Source organism: Simochromis diagramma, unplaced genomic scaffold, assembly GCF_900408965.1.
Source record: "Simochromis diagramma unplaced genomic scaffold, fSimDia1.1 OVJJ01000798.1, whole genome shotgun sequence".
Lineage (NCBI taxonomy): Eukaryota > Metazoa > Chordata > Actinopteri > Cichliformes > Cichlidae > Simochromis > Simochromis diagramma.
In genome coordinates, this window is record NW_024386736.1 from 657949 (window position 1) to 681318 (window position 23370).

Here is a 23370-nt window from a genome sequence, read left to right on the forward strand (position 1 = left end):
ATTGCATGTCATGAAGATCTCTGAATCAGGGGACGATTTGTTTTAGAAAACAAAAAGAAATCTCTGAAAACAATCAGCAATTGATGAAAACAGTTGTGTTTTTCCATTTGTGTCTGTCTTTGGCTGTTTCATAAATCATTCATGAAACCAATATCTCTTCTAATTAAAAAAAAACAGATTGATTTTTCTGAAAATGACTCTTTGTTCACATTTAAAGATCCTTAAACCTTCAAAGAAAAAGGGAGCTGAACACTGAGCAGCAGAGACAAACAGGATTACGATGTCTTGTGCAAGAGTGTCCTGGGCCAAGATGGGCAGTGTTAGTCGCATTTTTTGATGGGCTGCAGAAACCAGGGCCAGCAGAGGAAACCAGCACAAACACCAGGAGACAAAACCTCCCCTGATATGAAGGAATTAAAAAGTTATAGGATCCTGCTGTCTTTTCTGTGCCGTGTTTGCATGTGGTTCCCATGTCTGTGTAGGTTTAATTGCTGTGTCTCATCAGGATTGTTTGCTGTGCGAAAAGCTAAAGTTTTCTTGTTATTTTATATCTTTCTTTTTTCATTATGATTTCTGGTGGCTTTTCTGAGCTGTTCCATCTCTGGATATAGTGCTTGGAAACTTGCACCCAGCTTATTTACTTCTTTTTCTCATTATATATGTTATGACCGCTTTGATTTTTATGGTGCTGCTGTTGCGTGGTGACCAGAAAAACAACAACAGACATGCCCGCTGAAGGATCAAAGGCAGAGGATGACACACAGAGGATGTGAAGAAGGAAAAAAATGATGAGAAAAAAAGCTGAAGAGATATGAACTATATCTTCTATAATGTGCTGTCGCTGGATGATGGATGCGATGAAACTGAGGGTCCATCTGTGATGGTACAGTTATGTGTTTCAAAGAGGCATTACTCTGGATCTGATGCCGACTGTTGCCAGTTCCAAAACGTTAGGGTGACCATGAATAAATCCAAGCATGCCAAGTATAGAAGGGGATGATGGTCACATTACCATGAAGGAAAACGTCTGCAGCACAAACTTTTACCCATGCAATTCCATCTTGATGGCACCCCTAGATGCCCAGGAAGTTGTTTGCATCCCTCTCTATGCTAACATGCTAACCACAGGTAACCCCATCCAGGCTCTAGACTTTGCATTCAAATGCTTGCAAAACAATTTCCCATCTACTTCAGTTTCCTGAAACTCCAAAACATCTTCACACCGTTCACATCATGAATGTAACTTTAATAAAAAAGTTTCTCAAATGAGAAATCAGACGCTATTTTGCATGTTTAGTTTGGTCTTCTTTGTCATTAATCCTCAGAATGGCAGTTAATTTGACAAAAAATATATATATTGACAAATAGCCCACATTCAGTCAGGTAGATACATGGATAATTAAAGTGTGGTGCCAGTGACGGCTGAGTGAAGAAATGCGTCTCCTGCTGTCGCTGTGCTTTATCAATAAACCAAGATGGATCTCCTCTGCGTGCCGCTCTGTCTAATTTGGATGTCTACCAGAGCCGACACTCAACCAGAGAGATATCAGATGTCACAGCGAGCTGCGCGTGATATTTCTTATTGCATCAAATCAACTTGAGGTTATATTAAAGGAAAATAATCTTTATTCTGGCCTTTATAAAGAAGAAGCAAAAGACTATTCAAAATCAGTCCAGTCATATTTGTAAAATGAAAACAATAATTGTTGAAAAATCCTTTGTTTTTTTAAATTAAAAGGTTTTCTTCATGATTTTTTGTTTTCATAGAAAATAAATTTTCCTGCTAATTAAAATTCAAAGGAAATGCCCTTGTGTGATGATCTCAGTGCTGAACTGTTCAATTTCTCATCATTACCAGTTTTTGATTCATTACAATCTTGTTGGATTTTTAATGCATTTATTTGATATAACTCCTGTTTTTAATCATATCAAAAACAACCAAACAAAACAAAAACACAACTCCCCACGCTGCATGGCTCAACCTAAGCAGGGATCTTAGCTACCACTATAAAGGACTGCTGAGACACCCCTACTAAATCTGCTCTGAGCATGAAGCTCAATCATGATCGTGTGCCAGAAAATAGGACTTGGTCTATCCTCATTCTTGCAGTGTCAGCGTTTACTAACAGCCCCGAAGCAGCCTTTGTATCATTACGCACCATTACATACTGTGAGTCCTAACAGCCCTGTGATTGATCACTCACGAGCTGGTTTAATTTATGATGTCATGCGTGTTTTCCTGCATCTTTTCTCCTTTTTTTTGGTACAGACAGTATGTAAATACATTTTCTTCAGCAGGAATGAAAGTCTCTGTGTGTTTTGACCACTGGCTGCACTGCATAGCCATGATGTGATTAACTAGCATGAGTCAAGCCAGACTCTGTAATGTTTACCATTGAAATCAAACAGCATCATTTTGGCTTTTCCCAATGATGTCTGTGGAGGGAAGCAGCCACTGAGTCAGACACCTCATTAACACGATCCTTGCAGTCTAACACGATGGTGGCAGCATCACGCTGTGGAGCGTTTCTACCACAGGGACAGGGAGGATGGTAAATGAAAAACATAAAACGGGACTGGATAAAAACGTTTTTGTAATTACTTAAGTTCTTTGGCTGAGGAGAAAGTATATATTGCTATACCTTTAGCAGCAATCATGTTCTTTCCTTATGTTCACTGAAGTTTGCAGGCAGTCATTTATGCACAGCTCTCCTGATCATTGACCAGGACAATGTGCTCCCCTCAATGACTGCAGGGGGCCCTGTGACTGGAATACAAGACCAAATCATCACCCTTCCAGCAGCTGTATGAGGTGTTTGGTTTTCTCCAAGCATGGCGCTGTGCACGATTGCTGATTGTTATCTGCCTTTAGCCTCATCTGCCCAGAGGACATTGTTCCGGAAGTGTTGTGATTTGTTCAGATGTATATTTGCAAACCTAACCTTTGATGTCGTTTTTAGGGAGAAAGGAGAGGCTTTCTCCTAGCAACCCTTCCAAATCAACCTTACTTGTTCAGTTTGTTTCTTATTGTGCTGCCTGGAACTTTAACATGCTAATTGCGGCCTGTGGAGATTTCTTTGAGCATTGCACAGTCCAAACTTGGGATCAGTCCTGGGAAGATTGTGGCATTAGTATGCTCCAGACCAGCAGGATACCGAAACGTCTGTTTTTGCAGCTGTGGTCACAGTTGCCGATGATTAATTAATGAAGGGGATTTGATTAGCATGGAGTGGCTGCTGCTTATCCTCTTAGTTCCTCAGAAATCGCTACTTTAACCTGTTATTAAGTGAAACGTCAGAATTGTTAGTGGAATATTTTAGCCTTTCAGTCTACAAAACCCCACATCTTTACTTTATAATTTTGGAGTCTTGTGTGTACATCAGTGAGGGAAAAGATAAGATTCGAATCCGTTTTAAGTCTAAAACAGAAACAAAGATGAAAACAAATATTAAATCAGTGTGTATCTGATGGTTTTGGATTTACAAAGCTCTAATACATCTTTCTGAAGCATATAGTAATGTTTCAGATGTCTGTATGTAGAAGTTAATTGCTGATGACTTTTCCCTTTTTCACAAAAAAAGAGTGAAAAAATAGAATATTTATGTAGCAAAGTGTCTTGTATGTCTTGTATATTTCCTTCTTTTTCTTTATACAGTGAATAACTCCTTCACGTGCTTCATGGTGGACTATCCTTCACCCCAGAGCTGGTTGATGCAGGTTGCTGCCCCTTCCTGAGCCTGGTCTTTCTGGATTGTTCTCCTGCTTTCCCCCAGCCCATCAACAGATCATTTTTTAATTATTATCATTGTCATTGTGTCTTCTATCCCGTCCTTCTCTGAGCCTTTCTTCCCATTAAAAGGGAGTTCTCCTTTCCCACTGTCACCAAGTGCTTGCTCATACGGGTTTGTTTTATTGTTGGAGTTTTCTCTCTATTATTGTAAGGTTTTTAGTTTACAATGTAAAACTGTATGAAGCCGTTGGTATAATTTGGAGCTATATTAAAATAAAACGGAATCGAATTAAACTCGCAAACACACATAACATAGCTTCATCTCAGACAACAACTCAGTAATAAAATGCTTCTTTTAAACTGAAATGTCAGCATTAAAAATCTAATGCTACATAATATATAAAGGTCTCCGAAAGCAGAATCAGGTTTTCTTTTGAGCCTGTAGCTCCCACCCTGGCACACCTTTGAGACTCAACTTAACATGTTGTCCAAATTCAACAATGCACACAAATCCACATGCACTGATAACAAAATGTGTGGATATGCGTGGATGCATGGTGGTATACGCACACACTAACACATGGGAAACAGTCTAATTTCTCAGCGGAAAGCAGCATGTCTTTGTATGTAAATTCATGTACTCATTGTTGTGCCTGCTTGGCTCACAAGACAGATGAAGCAGCACTTGTCTCCCCAGTCAGATAATCTGCTCTCCTGTAATTTAAAATTCCACTTTCTCCTAAAAAATCTCTCGTCGCAGCAAACACACTCCCCTGTTCACACCCAAACAGCCCTCTTCCTCTCCCCTGTCCCCTTTTCCTCGCTCTTTATCTTTTCTTCTCTCTATCACACACACAGGCTGGTGCCAAGTTGTTAAATTTGAGCTCTCCATCTACTTTCCTATACAGACAAACACACACAGACACACACTCTCTCACACACACACATGCACACTCATGCACAAACAGAGGCAAACACACAGCCTTGCAAAAATAGCATTCATCTCTGCATCCATCTCTGATTCTGGGCTCAAAGATGAGAATACTTTGGCAGGAATCTATCACTCTGTCACACACACGCACACACACACACACACACACACACACACACACACACACACAGGGAGAGACAAGCATAATCTCTCGCTTTCTATCTCACCACTCAAATTGAATCTGCGGTCTTGACAGGCCAAGAGGACAGGGACGACGAATAAAAATCACCTCATTACCCACATACACATCCCTCACACACACATACGCAGACAAACGTAGGCAAGCAGGTCATTCACATGCATTAGGGATGGGAATAGAGAAGCCTTGAATCTTGGTCAAACACCATTTGGTGTGTAAATGCTGACAGACGAGGGTAGCCACATTTGTGTCTGGAGGATCAGAGACGGTGTTTGGCAGAGAGGCTGGAATAATGGAGGGACGGACGGAGGCACAATGGTGTGTACATTTGTGCAGGATAAAAATAATGATGATAATGATTAGTCTGATGAAAGAAGGTCACAGTGACAATATAAGCACTGAAACTGATGATAATGATAGTGTTCTGTCAACCATTATCTCCTTTTGATCATCGATCCTGGCACACTGGGTGGATACAATCATAATAAGATGTGTAAAGCCTCCTGCTGTTAATTTTGTTTTAGGAATCTTTTCGTTTGTGCTCGGCTCTGACAGACAAGGACTGCTTAAAGAATGAAATGTATGCCACTGGATGAATACTGCTGTGTACAAATAGGCAACAGTGTGTTTTCAAAAAACTACAGGCCACAGGGAGCATCGCAAACAAACACTGAAGGCTGACACACTGTCACCCATTAAGAATCGACAAAGAGCACTTTCACAGGAAGTGGCAATAATAGGGCAATAATTACAGAGCAGGTATCAAACCTGTGAACTGCCTCATGAATATAGGTTTGAATTCAAAATACAGAGAAAATTTGCACTACTGGTGGCTAGTCCTCGAGACCCTTTACATACACAAGCTTTGTCATGAGTTTATCATTCTGATCATTATATAATCAACATTTTAAATGAATGATCAGTCTAGCATTAATTTCACTTAAGTATATCGTTGATGGCTGTTAATAAACACTGAAGTGATGATTAACAATGTCATTAAAAGTGTTTGTTTGTCATTAGTTAGTTAGACATTTCGTGTAGCATGCCGAGGATAAGAGACAAGATTTATGTTTTGATGACACTGCCTCTGTTATGTATGTGTTAATGACTTTCAGTGTTTTATAGCCAATCAGTGAATCAGTTCTCATCACAAATCAATCAAATGCTGCTGTTTTATCATAGCTATCAGTATCTCAGAGGTACACTGCCATTGGTGCAGTGACACACTTGACTTACGCCCAAATTCTTACATTTGAACACTTCAGTAGGACTCTTTAACATCCATCCATCCATCCATCCAACCATCCATCCATCCATCCATCCATCCACCCATCCATCCATCCATCCATCCATCCATCCATCCATCCATCCATCCATCCATCCATCCATCCATCTTCTTCATGTTTCAATTATTTACTAAAAAGTTAAATTGAGCTTCACAGCGTGAATACCTTCAGACAAAGCACTGTTTGAATGTGTTCTCCAGACAGTGTAAAATTTAAACTGGCTGATTGAGCAGTATTTCACATATAAGGAGTATATATAATCTAAATAAAATCCACCAGGTGTTTTTAATGTTACAATCCCCAGGCTGCTAAAACATACAGAATAAAAATAAATTCTGGTGGTCAGTTTTGCTTTGGCCTATCCTCACAACAAGCCTGAGAAGCTCAGGGATCAACAGATCACAGTGTGTTTGTACTGGGAAGCTGAATTTTAACAATCCTAATCTATGACACAAAATAATTGTTTATTTTATCGAGCTATACTGTAGCAACCTGATGTGAATTTGGAAGGAAAGTAAAATCTCAAAAGAGGACTGGAATTCAGTTTGTGCTGATGCTCACTCAATGCACGCCTCAGATTAACACACTGTAATCATGCAAACATAAGTAACCTCTGACAAGTCATAATTATAATCAGACTATATCGGGCATATGCACCAGATGCACGGAGGCCAAAACAACAATGTTTCACTGTGTTTGTCAGTGAAAGGAAGATTAAAATATTACGTGAACTGCAATGATATGTGAGAACATGCATCTTTTCTGTTGTGCTACTGTAATTTCAAGCAAAGAAATACTTTCTAATTCTTTTGTTTTGTTCTATACTTCTATATTTCTATATACAAGGTCCCTCTTGCAAAACATGCAAACTACAACACACATTTATTTATGGTTTTCAAAATTTCTGGTTTTGATCGTCTTCCAACTCTACGACCTACTACCAACTCTAATTCTCTTCAGAAGTGTAGTCTATTATTCTTACTCTTTCACTTTTTTTTAAGTGAAAGTGTATAAACTAGCAACACTGCTGGCACGGGTTCGTGTACTGTGTAGAAACAGACTGCACACTTATTAAAGAGATATTAGATTAAACAGATTTACCAATAACACCTCAATCAAATCCTTAAAAAATGATTCAATTAGTGCTGAAAGCTGAATGTTATTATTAATAAATCTTTTGTCGCTATCATTCAGCCTACATATGTAAATTGTTTACTTCCTAGTAGTGTAATATAAAATAACCAGAGCTACCATGCTCGGTTCACGATTCTAACATTTGGATGTAGCATTATTTTCTTGTCGTTTATAATTATAGAAACGGTGAAATTTTGAGGAAATGTGGCATTTTGCAGCTGTGATTTGTGGTTATTACACAGAAGCTACTACACGTTTTCAGGAAATCATCACATTATTTGAGGTTTGACTTTACGTAATGTGTGCAACTCTGATCCCTGGTTATTGCCTCTGCATAAACATTGTTACTCTGTTAACTTTAAACAAAGAAGAATTCCAGCATTATAATATGATCGTCAACCATTATCACTATCATCCATGAATCCTCTGCCTCTTATCTTTATCAGGGTGACACAGTAAGAGAAAAAATTTAGACTTTGCTAATTACTGGTTACAACCCTGCTTGACTTTAGACAAATCATGTTAAAGCTTCCGATTCAAAACATAAAAAACATAAAACACCGTCGGATCATGCTGTAATGCTCAGTAGGGTAAGTTTGAAATATTGTGGTATTTTCACTCTAAGCACAGCTCCAATTTGAGTGTACAATAAACACGTCTAGATTTTTCTGTTACCAGTCCCGTGTCCTTGGGTGGCCGTAACCCTTAAACTTTGACAGCTCACAATGTCTCATAAAGGGAAGAGATAATAGGATTTTTCATCTCTCCTCACACACGTGCGCACGCGGTCACACACAAAATCTCCTCCTGTGTTTGTGTCATGAACATTTTCTCAAAGGAAATAAAGGGTAAATCATGTGATGAATTACCTTTTCACCGCGTTGCACGCCTGTTTATGTATGTGTGTGTGTGCATTTTGTGCATTTGTCTGAAATGTTTGCCGCATGCCACTTTTGGTCTAAACTGTTAAAGCGCTGCTTTGTATTCTGCAGATGTCTTCTCATCCAGCAGTGAAGGTTGGCGTTTAAAAGCAGAGACAGAGAACAGAATGAAAAACTGACAGACACAAAGAGGAAGGGGGGGAAACTTTTTACCTTTGCAGATGGAGGTCTTTTCCAAACCAGCTGAGCCTTCAGTCTCAGAGCACTTTTCACATCACTAACAAAAAAGGGACAAAAAGTGGGAAAGGGAACAGGAAGAAGAAAATAGAGAGAGGTTAGTTTAGGGTAGAATGAAACAAGTCATTAAGCCCATTTAATGCCTCTACTTCAAAAACAAGAAAGCTGAGCAGTTAGGATGCATCAGGAAAAACACAGGAGCTGCTTACTATAAGTCTGAATGTGCCATTTTCCTGCAGTTACGGCGCGAGAGTCATCCAAAAATAATAATATGAATTAGATTTATATAACACATTTATAGGACATTAAAAAATCTATGTGTGTCAGAGAGGGAAGAGAGATTGACAGTGAAATGGGACACAGTCATGGGAAAAAAGTGAGGAATTGTTGAAATAAGAGCTGTGTGAGAAAACAGAGGGGGATTCCCATTAAAGAGACAAATGAAGGGACGGCTGAGGATGACAGCAACATCTGACAGTTGGCAAGTCAATGATGGACAGAGGGAGGGAGACAGAGAGAAAGAGCCTATATATATTGAGGCTAATATGTGGCTCTGTCTCGCAGAAGAGAGCTAACAACCTCCTCTGGCCTCTCTGGCACATGACTGTTTACTTGTGTCAAGACCCATGTGTATGTGAGTGTGTGTAGAGAAGAAGCTCCCATTATTCAGTTGGTGGATGAAGAGAAAACAAAAAAAAAACAAAATGCAAAAGCCTGCCTGCTATGTTACTGTAAAGTACCCCTATTATTTTGTCAAACCCCACTAAAATATGACCAGCTCATTGCAGCCTACAGAGGACAACATCACAACAGACCTGTGACTGTGACGAGGCTGACCCACAAATGCTTCATAAACATGCAGCTTATTTAAGCTAAGGTTGCTGTTTGAGGATAAGAAAGATTTTTTAAAATGCAACAGTGTCGTAACTCAGACAGAGGCAGTATTATCGATTTAAGCCAGAGGTTCCCAAAGTGTGGGGCGCAGAGCCATTGCAAGGGGGGGGGGGGGGGGGGGGGGGGGGGTCACGGTATGAAAAGAAAAAAAAGTGGGGATACAAATAATATCAGGCTGATCCTGCCACAATTTGTTCCCCCGGTTCAAATCACGGACAAATATTATCCCACAGTTGTTTATGTTTTTGAACCCATTTTGCACAGAGAGGCATTTTTTGAAAAATGTATTGATAGCAATGTTGAATATTATTACACAGGAAAAAAAACAACTACACGTAAAATAATCCCACCGTGACGCCTCTGCCTTTGTAAATGGAGGGACCGTAACTGCGTGTGTATGTAAGCGTGTAAAACCTGAAGATAGTCAGATTAACAGTACTTAACAGTACTTAACAGTACAGTACTGAACTTCTTTCCTCCAAACTCTCCCAGCTCAGCGTGTCACCAGCTACCTGTCATTGGATCACCAGCTTCCTGACAGACAGAAAGCAACAAGTGAGGCGGGGGGAGATCACCTCTGAAACTCGGTCCCTCAGTATTGGTGCCCCTCAAGGATGTGTCCTCTCACCACTACTGTTCTCCCTTTACACTAACGACTGCACCTCCAAGAACTCGGCTGTCAAACTCCTAAAGTTTTCAGATGACACCACTGTCATTGGCCTCATTCAGCATGGTGATGAGTCTGCATACCGGCAGGAAGTTGAGCGGCTGGTACTCTGGTGCAGTCAGCATAATCTGGAGCTGAACACTCTTAAGACTGTAGAGATGACAGTGGACTTCAGGAGACATCCCTCAACTCTGCTCCCCCTCACCATATCAGACAGCCCTGTGTCAACTGTGAAGACCTTCAAGTTCCTGGGTACAACCATCTCCCAGGACCTGAAGTGGGAGACCAACATCATCTCCATCCTCAAACAGACCCAGCAGAGGATGTACTTCCTGAGACAACTGGGGAAGTACAGTCTCCCACAGGAGCTGCTGATCCAGTTCTACACTGCGGTCATTGAGTCTGTCCTGTGCTCCTCCATCACAGTCTGGTATGGAGCAGCCACTAATCAGGACAGGAGCAGACTGCAGCGGACTGTACGGGCAGCAGAAAGGATCATCGGCACCCCCCTGCCCTCCATCCAGGATCTGTACCTCTCAAGAACCAGGAAACGGGCAGGGAAAATCATCACAGACCCCTCACACCCCGCACACAGACTTTTTGATCTGCTGCCCTCTGGCAGACGGTACAGAAGCCTGCAGACCAGGACCACCCGACACAGGAACAGTTTCTTTCCCCTCGCCATCTCCCTTCTTAACAGTTGACCTGTCACGCTGCTCCCACTGCCAGACTGCAACTGCACCTTATGTACATTTTGTAGTATTCATTCCACCTCATTCATTTCTGTATTTTATGTATATAAGTTTAGATTCGTTATTTATAGTTGGTTTACACAGTTTTGTGTATGTATGTGTAATGTGTATATATAGACACGTGTGTGTGTGTGTGTGTGTGTGTGTGTGTGTGTGTGTGTGTGTGTGTGTGTGTGTGTGTGTGTGTGTGATTTACATTGCTGTGCTTGAGAGCCACCATCTACCGGAACCAAATATGTGTCTGCACATATACTTGGCCAATAAACACGATTCTGATTCTGATTCTGATTTTGTCTCTATCTGCCATTCTGCAATTCATCTCATGTAAACAATAACGTGGCGCACAGCGTGACGTGAAGAAAGGCCCATACCTTTGACGAAATGCATGACGAATTCTGTATTCCTCGTCCACACGTAAACGCAAAAAAGGATTTTTAAAAACTCTCCGTTTTCAGTGATTCGAAACGCCATTTACGTGTGGACAAAAGGCCCAAACGCATAGAAACAGCTGCGTTTTCAAAAATACCCGTGTAGGTGTGGATGTAGCGTAAAACAGTTAGTAGTGTATTTTCTTACTACCTGTAATTTCTTGCAGTTTACTTGTATTTGCTTAATTGTTTACTAAATGTTTGAGGTGTGCGGCGGCGGGGTAGGTGGTTTGGGGGGGCGTGAACATTTTTCTTGTAAAACAAAGGGGGTCTAGCAGAAAAAGTTTGGGAACCACTGATTTAAGCACATATTTTAAGTCATGCTACTTAGGTAGGCTTGCAGAAAGCTGAATGGAAATATATCATGGTATTAATATTATTTTGTCCATCCCTGTAAGACAGGATTCATGGTTATGGTTCATGATCGTTATAGCACTAATAACCAGCTAGTTAGCTAACTGTTGCCGACTTTGTTCAGTAGACGTTTATGGTGCTGCATTTCTGTTTTCTTAGGTATTTGGTTATGGAGAGCCTCAACCGACACAAACATACTATACTCCAGTGCAGTCTTTCAAAAACACAACAGTGCACAGCTCGATGGTGCACTGTCAGCAGGCAATTGACTTACAAATCAGCCAGATCAATTAATGGAGTGACAGTAGAGTTAAAAAAAAAAAAAAAATACGATATGAAACGTACAGACGGTGGCTTTAGAGGACACATTTCTTGTTTCACTTCAGCTCTTTGTATGATAGAACTTTGCTATTCTTCGCGTCTGGCAACAGCCAACAACAACACAAGCAAGAGCAGGCAACATGTCTGCCTGCAGATGCTCTCAGCTGTCTGTAGCTCATTATGATTTGCCAGTGCACTGCCAATCAAGAACCCCGCTGAGTCCTTAAAGCCCCAGTCCCACAGGCCTAGAGGCCAGTGCCTGGCTATCTGGTAACCACTGGTTGCTAGGGAAAAATGTACATTTCCCAACCAGTTGGCAACCTCCTTGCAATTGCTTTGATCTTTAGTAGACTGGAACTTGCTATCATATCTGCAAACTCATGTCAAGTACTCTCTGGGCAGTAGCGAAACTGTGAAAAGTGTGACACAAACCAGAAATGCTTTTACTTTACTTTTAATTTACAGGCAAACATTCTACTTTTCCAGCATTGCACTTTTTCCACATTTGTTTTATCACTTGGTTTGCAGAGGTGTGGACTCGAGTCACATGACTTGGACTCGAGTCAGACTCGAGTCATTAATTTTATGACTTTAGACTTGACTTGAAAAAATGTTCTAAGACTTGTGACTTGACTTGGACTTTTACACCAATGACCTGGGACTTGAATTGGACTTGAACCGGTTTACTTGAAAAGACTTGATATTTCACCCCAAATATAAAATTTAACATGCATATTATATAGAGATTGAAAATGTGACGTCATTCAGGGGTAAAACCGCAAAGGATTCTGGGAACTCGTGGCAAGAGGTACTAGCGCACGCTGGCTTTCAATTGAAATCAGTCACACAGTGATAAAAAGAAACACAAAAATGTCAAGAAGCTGTTGTATTATTAACTGCTATAGCTGGTCGCATGACAGCCACGGGAAGCCGACGGGTAAAGAGATCGGTTGTTATCGGATTACGTCGTTGAAGAGAAATTGTTCAAACCATGTTTCCGAAGTAACAAAGAGGCGACGGATGGCCTGGATTGCAGCCATTCAAAGACCAAATATAACGTCCCAGAACACTCCAGCTCACAGGTTAGTCTGCTCCAAGCATTTACACGAAGGTCAGTGTTTTTTAGTAGTTAATGCGTCATTTTCATAACATAATTGGTGATATAGGTTACAAGCAAGTCTGGCGCTGAACAGAAATTGTCGCTCCTTTGTTTATTGTGCATAAATAGTGAATTGTCCTGACACAATATTGCGTTTCGCTTCTGTTATTATGGTACAGTGACAAAAACATACTTTTATTCACAGGATAAAACAGGTTTTTTGTATCACTAATTGTCCAGTACGATTACAGCATACAATATTATTGTCACTGCTACATTTCTGTGATGCGTACCAGAAATTATTTCCACTACTAATTAATTACCGTTGAGCTCAAAGGTCCTATTAATAAACGGTTAACGAATGTGTATTTATGAAGACGATTTGTGAGACTGGTAAACTTATGATACGTACGATGGTCTTTACTTTCTACACGGTGCATTTCAAGGTCCTGCACCCATCCGTCGGTAAACTGTACGTGGGCTTGTTGCAGTGACCTGAAGTTACTAAACTTCATGAGTGTATGCACTCACAAGAACCGTATAATTATAAATATGCATATAAATATGCTACGATGAGATAGCTGACTTCATCTAACTAGCAAATGTTGTCCAGGCTACGTTGGTGATGCAGTTTTTTTTAATATGTATGATATTTTTGTCATGCGATTTTAAAGCCGGTCCTACAAGCGCATCCAAGAATAACATGCAGCTTATCTCAGAACTCTCGGTGAAAATTATTCTTGGAGCTAGGTTTAATTGAGCTGCATTTTAAAGAGGTGCAATTTCACAATTTGTGTATATTTTCTAAGTTCACTATTTTGTCATGTGTTGAGAAAAACACAGATTTAAAAATTACATGGTCTAATATTTACATTTAGCATATAACTGCAACATTATTTTATTATTTTTTTTTTTTTAAAGACTCGAAAGGACTTGAAATTCAAAATTTCAGACTTGTGACTTTACTCGGACTTTTACACCAGTGACTTGAGACTCGACTCTGACTTGCCTGACATTACTTGAGACTTGACTTGAGACTTGAGGATAAAGACTTGAGACTTACTTGAGACTTGCAAAACAATGACTTGGTCCCACCTCTGTTGGTTTGTATTTAGCATGTCATTGCTGGTGCAGCCCCCTGTTTGTGACCACTTTCACCTCGTGACAGCCATACATTTTGTTACCCGACTGCACAGGCAACACATCGCCCTCTCAGGATATTTGCATAAAATGATTTCATTGGCTAACAGCTGCACTGGATCATTTGAATAAATGTGATTTGATTGGCTGACGCTCGCACTGGCCCTTGGGAAGTTGAATTTCTCTCGACTTTGACTCCAAGCAGGAAGACTAAAGCGAAACAATGGATCCATAATTCAGTTTGGCACTGTGTGACATCACCCGATTCAGCGTAAATGAGAAGCGAGGGCGCCAAATTCTGAAATGCATCCATGTGAATCTTGCCTAAGTCTATCAAGACTAATACTCCTGGCAGTCAGTGTCATACAGTTTCCCTACAGCACCTTTACTAATGGTAAGTGTCATTGCAGAATTACAAATTAGATTTAAATTTCATTACATGATATTGTGAGCTCAATAATTTGATTATCTGCATTTTGCAGGATAATTTAATGCAAATTGACAGAATGTTATGTGTTATGCATGCAGAGGTCTATTCTTCTGTCAAGATGCTTTTTGGCAATAAAGATCTCACATAAATTAGTTTTTGCCTTCGATACAGCACCGTCATTCCCAAATCAGTCTTAGACCCAGAATGAATTTCACCTTTTCATAGATCTACTCTATATTCACATAAATATATGCACATAAAAACTGGTAGCACATATCAAGTCATTGAATAATTTGATTCATGTTGTATTAATCATGAGTAAAAATTACAAGATTATCTCTGTTTTTTCAAAAGGACAAAGAGCTCAAATGTTCAAGTCCTTTTGCGTCATGATGATTTGATGTCATTAAAGAAAAGTCCAAATCTAGTCATGCAGCTTCTCTCAAGCTTGAGCTTAGCTTTGGAGTCTTGGCTTTATGCATCTTGTTGAATAGTCAGTATACTACATAATCCCTTCATTGTAGTTTCCTCTATTTTAAGCACTCAAGTGACCTTTTGTAGGCCTGTAAACCAGAACAAAGATGCTGATCTTTCTTTTTCTCTTTTTCTTTATTGGTTGTTTTGTCTGTCTGTCAGTGTCAGACCAGTTACTTATACTGAATACGTATTCCTTATTACCAATGAAAAAAGTTATTACATTGCTTCCGGGCAGCTCAGCAGCAGACATCCAATCATTCACACCTACACGTTGCATCTTTTGTATTTAATAAGTAGAAATCAAACATCAGACTTGCTGCCATCCCTCCAGTTTAGAAACATTTAATGACCTTTTCAACAGCAGGTGTTTTAGCCTCAGAGGCTCCACACAGTTCTCCAGAAATCTTTAAACATTTTGATACCAGCAAACTACTGACAGCAAACCAGCCACGCACATACATTTCAAAACACAGAGTGCATAATCATCACATGCTACACTGAAAAGTAAAATAATATATGGTTTTACAATCAAGGAATTTTCCTTATTAATTTAAAGATTTTTTCCCATATTTTTTTAACCACACGCTGAATAGTAGCGCTTGCCATGTAATAATGTATCCATTTTTTTTTACAATTTTTTTTAGTTTTTTTACATTGTACTCCCTTCACCCATCAGACTTTCCAGTCTAGCACATCTGGCCACATCTGGCCACTGAACAGCAAGAGCAGTCCTTTATCTAACTGGAGATAGCGAACAAGCTGCCCCTTACGAAGTGTGTATGCTTGGTACCGGAAAATAAAATCACATCACATTTTCCTTCCCAACACTGGTCTGAGGTTAGATCAGGCTGTTGAGAGTGAAACTAAATATAAGAATAAAAAGAATAAAAATATAAACCTGATGTCTTTGGAGATGTTCCAGCTTTTTTTTTTTTTACAGGCTTAAGAAGTCAACTCGGACATGTCAAGTCTAAAGTCAAGTCATTTGGCCTAAAGCTCGAGTTGGTACTTTGAACTGAAAATGATTAAATGTGCTTCCACAATTGAAAGAAATGACGACGGAAATAAAAAATCACATCTACACAAACATACACAAAGACACTCATTCAAGCACTGCAGCTTATGTTTTTTTTATTAGCAAGAGAGCCGCTTGAGCCTGAGGATGTGGAGATGGACAGAACCAAGAGGGAGAGACTGAAGGAGGAACAGGAGGATTCTGGGAAATGAGAAGTTACCTGAGTGGAAAAAGGCAAAATAGCAAACTGTTGAACGGCTATAGAATGTTACTTACAGCCGAATGATATTGCTAACAAGTGTAGCCATTTTGTACTTGTGTGAGTCCTTGGAGCCTGCCGGCCAGGATAAACAGTAAGACATTCAGACAACATCATTGAGCTCCGCAGTTCTGATCTTTACTGCAGGGATCCGTTTTTTCAAACACCACACGCTTTCCGTAATCGCGGAGGGCAACGGCGAAAACACGTATTCTATGATCAACCACAAAGTCTCTCGTGTCATTTCTGGCATTTGACATTACAAACCGAATGGAGACAACACACATTAAAATCAATCCACATGCAGTGGAGGATGAAACAGAGCAGGTGTGGTAGGTTTACAAGAACAATAAAGGAGAAAAGCATGGGGAGATGATAGGGGTGGGGGGTGTTAAAGTAAAGCAAAGAACAGCTAAAATTGAGGTTCTGATGCATTACCTGTGGCAAATTAGCTAAACATAGAAACTACTACTGAACTGCCTCACACAGACGCACAGTGAGTGCTCTTCAAGTATTCCTTATGCATCAGCAGTGCGCTTGCTTCTCTGTAGTCACCTTGACTGCAAATGGAGAGGACAGCAGAGAGAGGTGCTGCGTGTTTATTGTTATCCTGACAAACTAGTGTCTGTAAAGGCTAAAAACGCAGTGACCAGCGAGCCCAGGAGCACTGTGAGTGAGTCAGACTCAGCTGGTCTCCATCAGTGGGAGGTCTGTAGTGTGGGATATCTGATTTGCTGAGAGAAATATATAAATATATATATATATATATAAAGAAAAGAAAAAAGGGAAGTTTGGCCGCAGGCAAGCTCAGGGCACTCTGTCTCAGCCCTCTGAATGTCATTTCACTTGACTACTATAAACATATGCCCTGTATGTGGAATGTACCGTGCGGTGTATGCATTGTGTTAACATTTGTCAACAACACGTGCTTGAATAAAGAGCTGGATGAAGTTTGCATAAGCCGTAGGAAGCTGCACAGCACCTGCCTGACACAGAGCAGCAGACAGACTGATCCTGATCTTTCTTTGCTGTCAAGCAGAAGCCAGCTATCAAGACTGTAAGTGTGTGGGCTCAGGAGTGTTTGATGGGCTGCAGGACCGCTAATGAATGCACACAGCCAAACCTGCTCTGTGGGACATCAAAGGACTCACCCACGGCATTAGAGATTACCTCGGTGTCTGCGTGGACACTTAAGATACCAATAAATGTGTTTTCCAAAGGACACACGCTGGACGACAAAAGCCATCAAATCCCTTATAAATAGGAAGAAGAGAGCTCTCGGGGCTTTGGGGAAGAGAGGAAGTTAAGTCTGTCCAGAGGGAGCCGAAAAGGAGAATGGAGTATGGAACAACACCTACCAGTACTGAAGAGAACAATCTGCAACAAAAACAGTCTAAAGGAGGTGTAGAGTGTGATGAGAACAATCGAACACGCAACTAGGCCAAACCGAGAGAGGAACAAGTGGAATACTTAAAGGGGAAACAGCTAGCTGGTAAAATTTTTATGTACACTGGGAGTTTGTACCTGGTCTTAATCACCCTCTCTGTCCCACTCCGCAGACACTTGAGTATGCATGAACTGCATCAATGTGTTAATATATAAATATAGATATAGATATATATTTCAACACTATGGGTGGCTGGATTTGTATTTCCAGAATAAAAATGACTGTCATTGTGACTTTCAAATCAAATGTGAATGCATTTTATTTTGAAAGAAAAACACGTCTTTTGAGATTGGGATTAGCCTCACAGCCCCTGAGTGGGTGGCCTCACAGCTGAGCAGGCAGGGACGCGGGCACACAATGTAAATTAACTTGTGCTTATAATTGTGGCTTACAAATCCAGAGCAGGCAGCATTTTGTTAGACGTGGTGTACTGTGGTGAAGTGGGTGGAGGTATTTTAGGCAACCAAGATTTGAAGTGTTGAAAGTTTCATTAATTTCCTAGCTGTGACTGGCAGATGCAGCATTTCTGGGCCTCAGATGGGCATTTGAGTGTTCTGTTTTCATTGTCTGTGTAAAAGACTTGTTGTCTTTTTAATAATAAAAAAGTTTAAAGAAGCACGTACATGAATACTTAAGTTGAGAAGTTACCTACTGTATGACTACCTTTGAGCACACAACTCCAGTGAAGACAAACCCAATACCAGGTTCTGTAGAAAAATGCTAGAAGCAATTAGCAGTTTAAATCAGGTTAACAGCAGGGCTTTTTAGTACTTCCTGTTCTGCTCTGTGGATTTCCTACAACTGTGAGTCACACCTCTGGCTTGTCTCTGTTGTGATAGTATTATTTTTTAAAGCTCAAGAGCAGAACCAGGGGTGTCAATCTCATTTAGGTTCATGACCCAAACACAACCAAATTTGATCTCAACCAGACCAGTTTTCAATTCAATTCAGTTCAATTCAATTTTATTTATTTAGCACCAAATCACAATAGCAGTCACCTCAAGAGACTTTAGTTTTGTAAGGTAGAGATGCTACAATAATACAGAGACAATCAAACAACCCCCTTTGAGCAAGTCTTGGCGACAGTGGGAAAGAAAACCTCCCTTTTAACAGGAAGACACCTCTGACAGAACCAGGCTCATAGAGAGTGAAGAGGTGATTGACCAGGAAACATGCAGTGCATTAGTGAATCCTGTATTATACTGTCTTATAACTACCACTATACCACTACCACTAACTATAACTATCAGAAATGTGAGGTTGCTGGTCAAACTCCCAAGTTTAACCGCCTTAGGCCCTAGGCACACAGAGACCTGCGAGCGAAATTAAATCTGTGTTTTGTTTTGTACTTTTACTTTGAACGTGAACACTCCCCATTTGTGGTTTCTACCCCAACTACTGCTCCATGAGTAGTTGGCCAGTGTTAGTGTCTTCCATGCAGACTCTGGGCCAATCGTCTAGTGACCACAGAAATGACAAGAAGGTTTTTAATGCAGCACCTTCTCTCTAACCTTTTCCACCTAGTGACAGCCTCAAGAAACCACACAGCAAGCAGTGAGGGAATACTGGAGGTCTCTGAGCAGTTTCTTTCAGTGTGGTATGGGAGTTCATGGTTAATGCTAGCAATAAAAAGGCTGTTTTAAACTGTTTTTTCCTTCTGTTTTGAGTGCGTTTGAACATTTACGTGTAATTATGGGCTGTAAAAATAAGACTGACTTGACTTCAGTTGATTTGATGTGATACATTCTTATCACTACCAAACCAATGCTTCCTGCTACATAATACAGTCAAAGTAAGAAATTATGCCCTCCTTTTCTCCCATTATGTACCTTTTGTTTGGCTGGTTTTAGTGGCAAATGATAATGAAAAATGAAGACACTAAGGCCATAAGATAAACAAAAAGAAGTTTCTGAAACTCCAGCACAGTTATTCAGCTGAAAACCAATATTTGTTTCTGTTTCTGTTCCAGGTGCTCCAGCTGATTCTGACTGCAGTGTCACAGTGTTACTTAACGTATCAAGGAGTGTTTGTTTGGTAGCATTTTTTACCAGCCAGGAGCAAAACCTGAATTGTGTTTATACCTGTATATGAAGAGATCGCATTAGTTTGAAAGTGAGTTTTTGTATCAAGTTTGTGTTTTTCTTTTTTGTGGGTGTGTTAGTTTCACTGTCGGTGCGTGACAGAAAAGTGTAACTGGTGCTGTTTAATGACTTTCAAACTAGTGTATCCACAGACAAAAGGCACAATCATGAAAGATAAAATGTTCATTTCTTTTCAATTTGGTTGCCGATGTTTTTCTTTTTTGTTCTTTTTTTTGTTTCTTTGTAATGCAATTTTACAATCAGTAGCAGAAACATCCAACTTGACTCCAACATAAAGTACAGTCATAGTTGAAGCAGTAGAGATCATAATTGAACTCCCTTGGTTATGAGGCACAATGCCATTGTTCTTAGTCATTACTCCCAGCATGCATGCTGGGTCGTTTTCCTCTCTGGCAAGGTGTCAAACCCGCTTCCCTGCACTGCCTGACGATGTCTTGCCAGGCGTGCGGCTAATCTTTCCTCCAAACAAATGAAAATGGATTCAGGAGCGACTGCAGATATAAAACACAGTGATTCAGAGCTCACAGTCCTCTTGTCTATCTGCATGCACAGTCCCAGAGGAAAGGGAAAAAAAAGAGAGAAAAACTTTTTCAATTTCCTGCTAATAGCAGCACTCCCAGACACGCACGTGGTCAGGTCAGCGATCAGCTATTTCATGCTGGGCAAACTGACACACAAACACATTGACAAACGCATACTGAGAAGATATTGCCTGAAAGCTGAATGCTGATTTGCTAATGAGCTGTCATGGTGACTGATACTGCCATTTAATTGGCTGGTAAAGGGGGCAATTAGAATTCAGTGCATAGATGCACATCAGGAGAGGAAGACAGTCGGGTTAGGCTGTCTGTACATTATGTGTGAGACTGTTCGCTTCAAAGTGAAGCACACACTGGAACACCGGAGGCATGTCACTCACTCATTATTATTATTATTATTATTCATTCTGATTATGCTTTTGAACTGCTCCATGATCTGAAGTATGAATCTACCAGTCAGTGTGAATACATGTGGGTTACTTTGCATGCAGGGGGTTTCTTTTTCTTCTTCATCACTTTTCCTAGTTTATTTTTCTTCTATCACCGCCCTGCACTCTTTCTCATTTCAATCCTAGTTCACATCTTTTTCTTTATGACCATGGCTCACTCTTTCTCTCTCTCGCTCTCGTGTTTCTCATCACCATCTGCTGGCAACATCACTCAACACTATGCAACATCTGTCCAATTTCTTATTGTCACTTTCCTCCTGTCTCTCCTCAGACGTGGCTCTCTGTCCATTATGTCTGTCTATTTGATTTTCTTGATTAACTTCAATATGGTTTACAAAGTGTAACACTTCCCCTTTCACATAAGGACTGCCCTGATAAACATTAGTAATCTGACTTTACATACACGTTATAAATTGATTTGCATGTCACTGATTGAAATAAGTATTTGATCAAAACATGACTTTGTCCTTGGTGGAGACACTCGTGGAGGAAGGAGGTTCTCATCCAGGATTTTACGATACATTTACCCATCCATTGGCATCTCAATACAGTGAAGTAATCCTGTACCCTTAGCAGAAAAACAGCCCGAAAGCACCATGTTTCCACCTCCAGGCTTGACTGTGGGCGTGGTGTTCATTGCTCCAGACACGACGGGTCGAGTTGATGACAAAGAGCTTGATTTAAGATTTCTCCAGAATTTTCCCTTTAATCATTTAGACGTGTTCAGTGTCAGATTTAAGACGGGCCTGTACACGGTCTTTCTTAAGCAGGGGCACCTTGTGTGATATCAAGGTGGTATTACTGGTGAATGTTAACAAGCTCCTCCCGTGTAGTTTTGGGCTGATCCACCACCTTTCTCACATTCAGCCTCAACCCATGAGGCGAGATCTTGCATGGAACTCCAGGCCAAGGGTGACTGATGATTAGTTTATATTTCTTCCATTTCATAATAATCACACCAGCAGTTTCTCACCAAGCTTCTTGCTGATGGTCATGTAGCCCATCCTAGAAACTACCATAAAAATTACAGTCTTCATTTCATTGTAAGTCGTTATCACTCTGGCCCAATCACTTTCTTTCCCGCCTTCTGCGAGCCAATCAGGTTCCCATATACCCATATAAAGTAAGGTGCTTATGTAAGGGGTACAGGAAAGGACAAGTACAAATCAAGAAGCACAGATTCGCTGGTGTGTGTCATCCAACTGATTTTCGTTCTGACTGTGACATTCTCTGACATTTATTTTTCTGTAAGAAAATATTAAATTTTGTTTTGGTCTGAGATGTTTAATTTTTTATGTTTAATCCTTGAAATTTTAGCTTTATTCAAATAAGGAACTTCCTTCTCATGTATTCACACAGACTGAAGAATGGCAGAATCTGGATCTCTGTGTCTGCTGCCCCCCCCCCATACAGTAAAAAGTGTTTGTTTTATCTGGGTTGCCAGGTTTGTGTTGATCCGCTATGTTGTGGTTGTTAAGTCTGTATTTAACGTTTGTGTTTCCTCATTTCTGGTAGCTTTCAGAGCCCCAAAATCGGCTGCCTGGCATCACATGCAGTGGGCTTACTACGTTTAAATTTGAATGACAGTAGTGGTAACCGTCCAGGAATGGATGTATTTTTTTCTCTTTGAATGTTTTGTTCAACTGTTTCTTTCTTTCTGTGTATTTGTCTCTTGCTCATCTTCCATGAAGCCTCTCTGAAAAAACCTTAGACTCAAGCTTCATGAATAATTTCTGTAGACATTTTAGAGTTTTATGTGTGCTGGTGTGTTTGTTTGTTTATTTGTGTGTGCGCGCGTGCATGCAGGCCCAGACGTGCACGCTGCCTTGTATGAGCCAGGGAGGAGCAAGCACGGATCAGTGACCTTCGCACTGTTACATTTTTAAAACAGGCCGTGAATAATAGATTAAGTTAGAATAAAACAGTGAAGGATGAAATATGAATTAAAATAATGTGAATTAAAGAGATGGGGGCTGAGGGAGGGAGGAGAGGAGCAGCAGGGAAGGAGCGTGGGTGAGTGTGGGTGTGGGGGGAGGGGATGTGGTGGGTACAGGGAGAAAAGATGTAACGAGTGTTATTTGTAAAGTATAAAAGAGAATGAGCTGCTGCTACACCACGTTCTGGCCAATGTCATTAATTAAAGTCATAGTTAAGCATTTGTGCACTTTTTCTCTTTGCAGAAACAGGAAACTTTAACAAAACTGAATCAGCGATCAGAAAGCCCCAAAGAGCTCTTAACTGTAGCTTGTGCGGCTCAGAACAACATCAGATGTGACTGATATACAATTTGTGTCTTTAAATGTCATCGTAAATAGCATAAAAAGGTTTGTGACGCATAGTACTACAGGTACAGATAGGAAAAACATTTTCTTTTAAGATAAAATAAGAGAAAGTAGCTTTAACTAAATTAAATCAAAGCTTTATCTTGAAGTAAAGATGAAGCTCGCTAAAAACGCTGAAAACAAAATTGCAAACAAAATGTTTGCAACTCTTAAATCATCTGAAGATGAATCTGACCTCTTTTCTGCGTTAGTGTTTTGATTATTTCTGTTCTGCGGGAAAACCCGAGACTCGTCTCATAACGAATTTGTCCAGATTC

At 40.3% G+C, this 23370-nt stretch overlaps 1 long non-coding RNA gene across 1 annotated transcript in view; it reads right to left on the reverse strand.

The window, feature by feature from the left end:
* Positions 1-3172: 3172 nt before the first annotated feature.
* Positions 3173-23370, reverse strand: part of LOC120742774 — an 89169-nt gene continuing 68971 nt past the window's right edge. The window contains exon 2 of the long non-coding RNA XR_005697962.1: positions 3173-8438. This is a non-coding gene — a long non-coding RNA (uncharacterized LOC120742774). The remainder of the gene's footprint in view (positions 8439-23370) is intronic.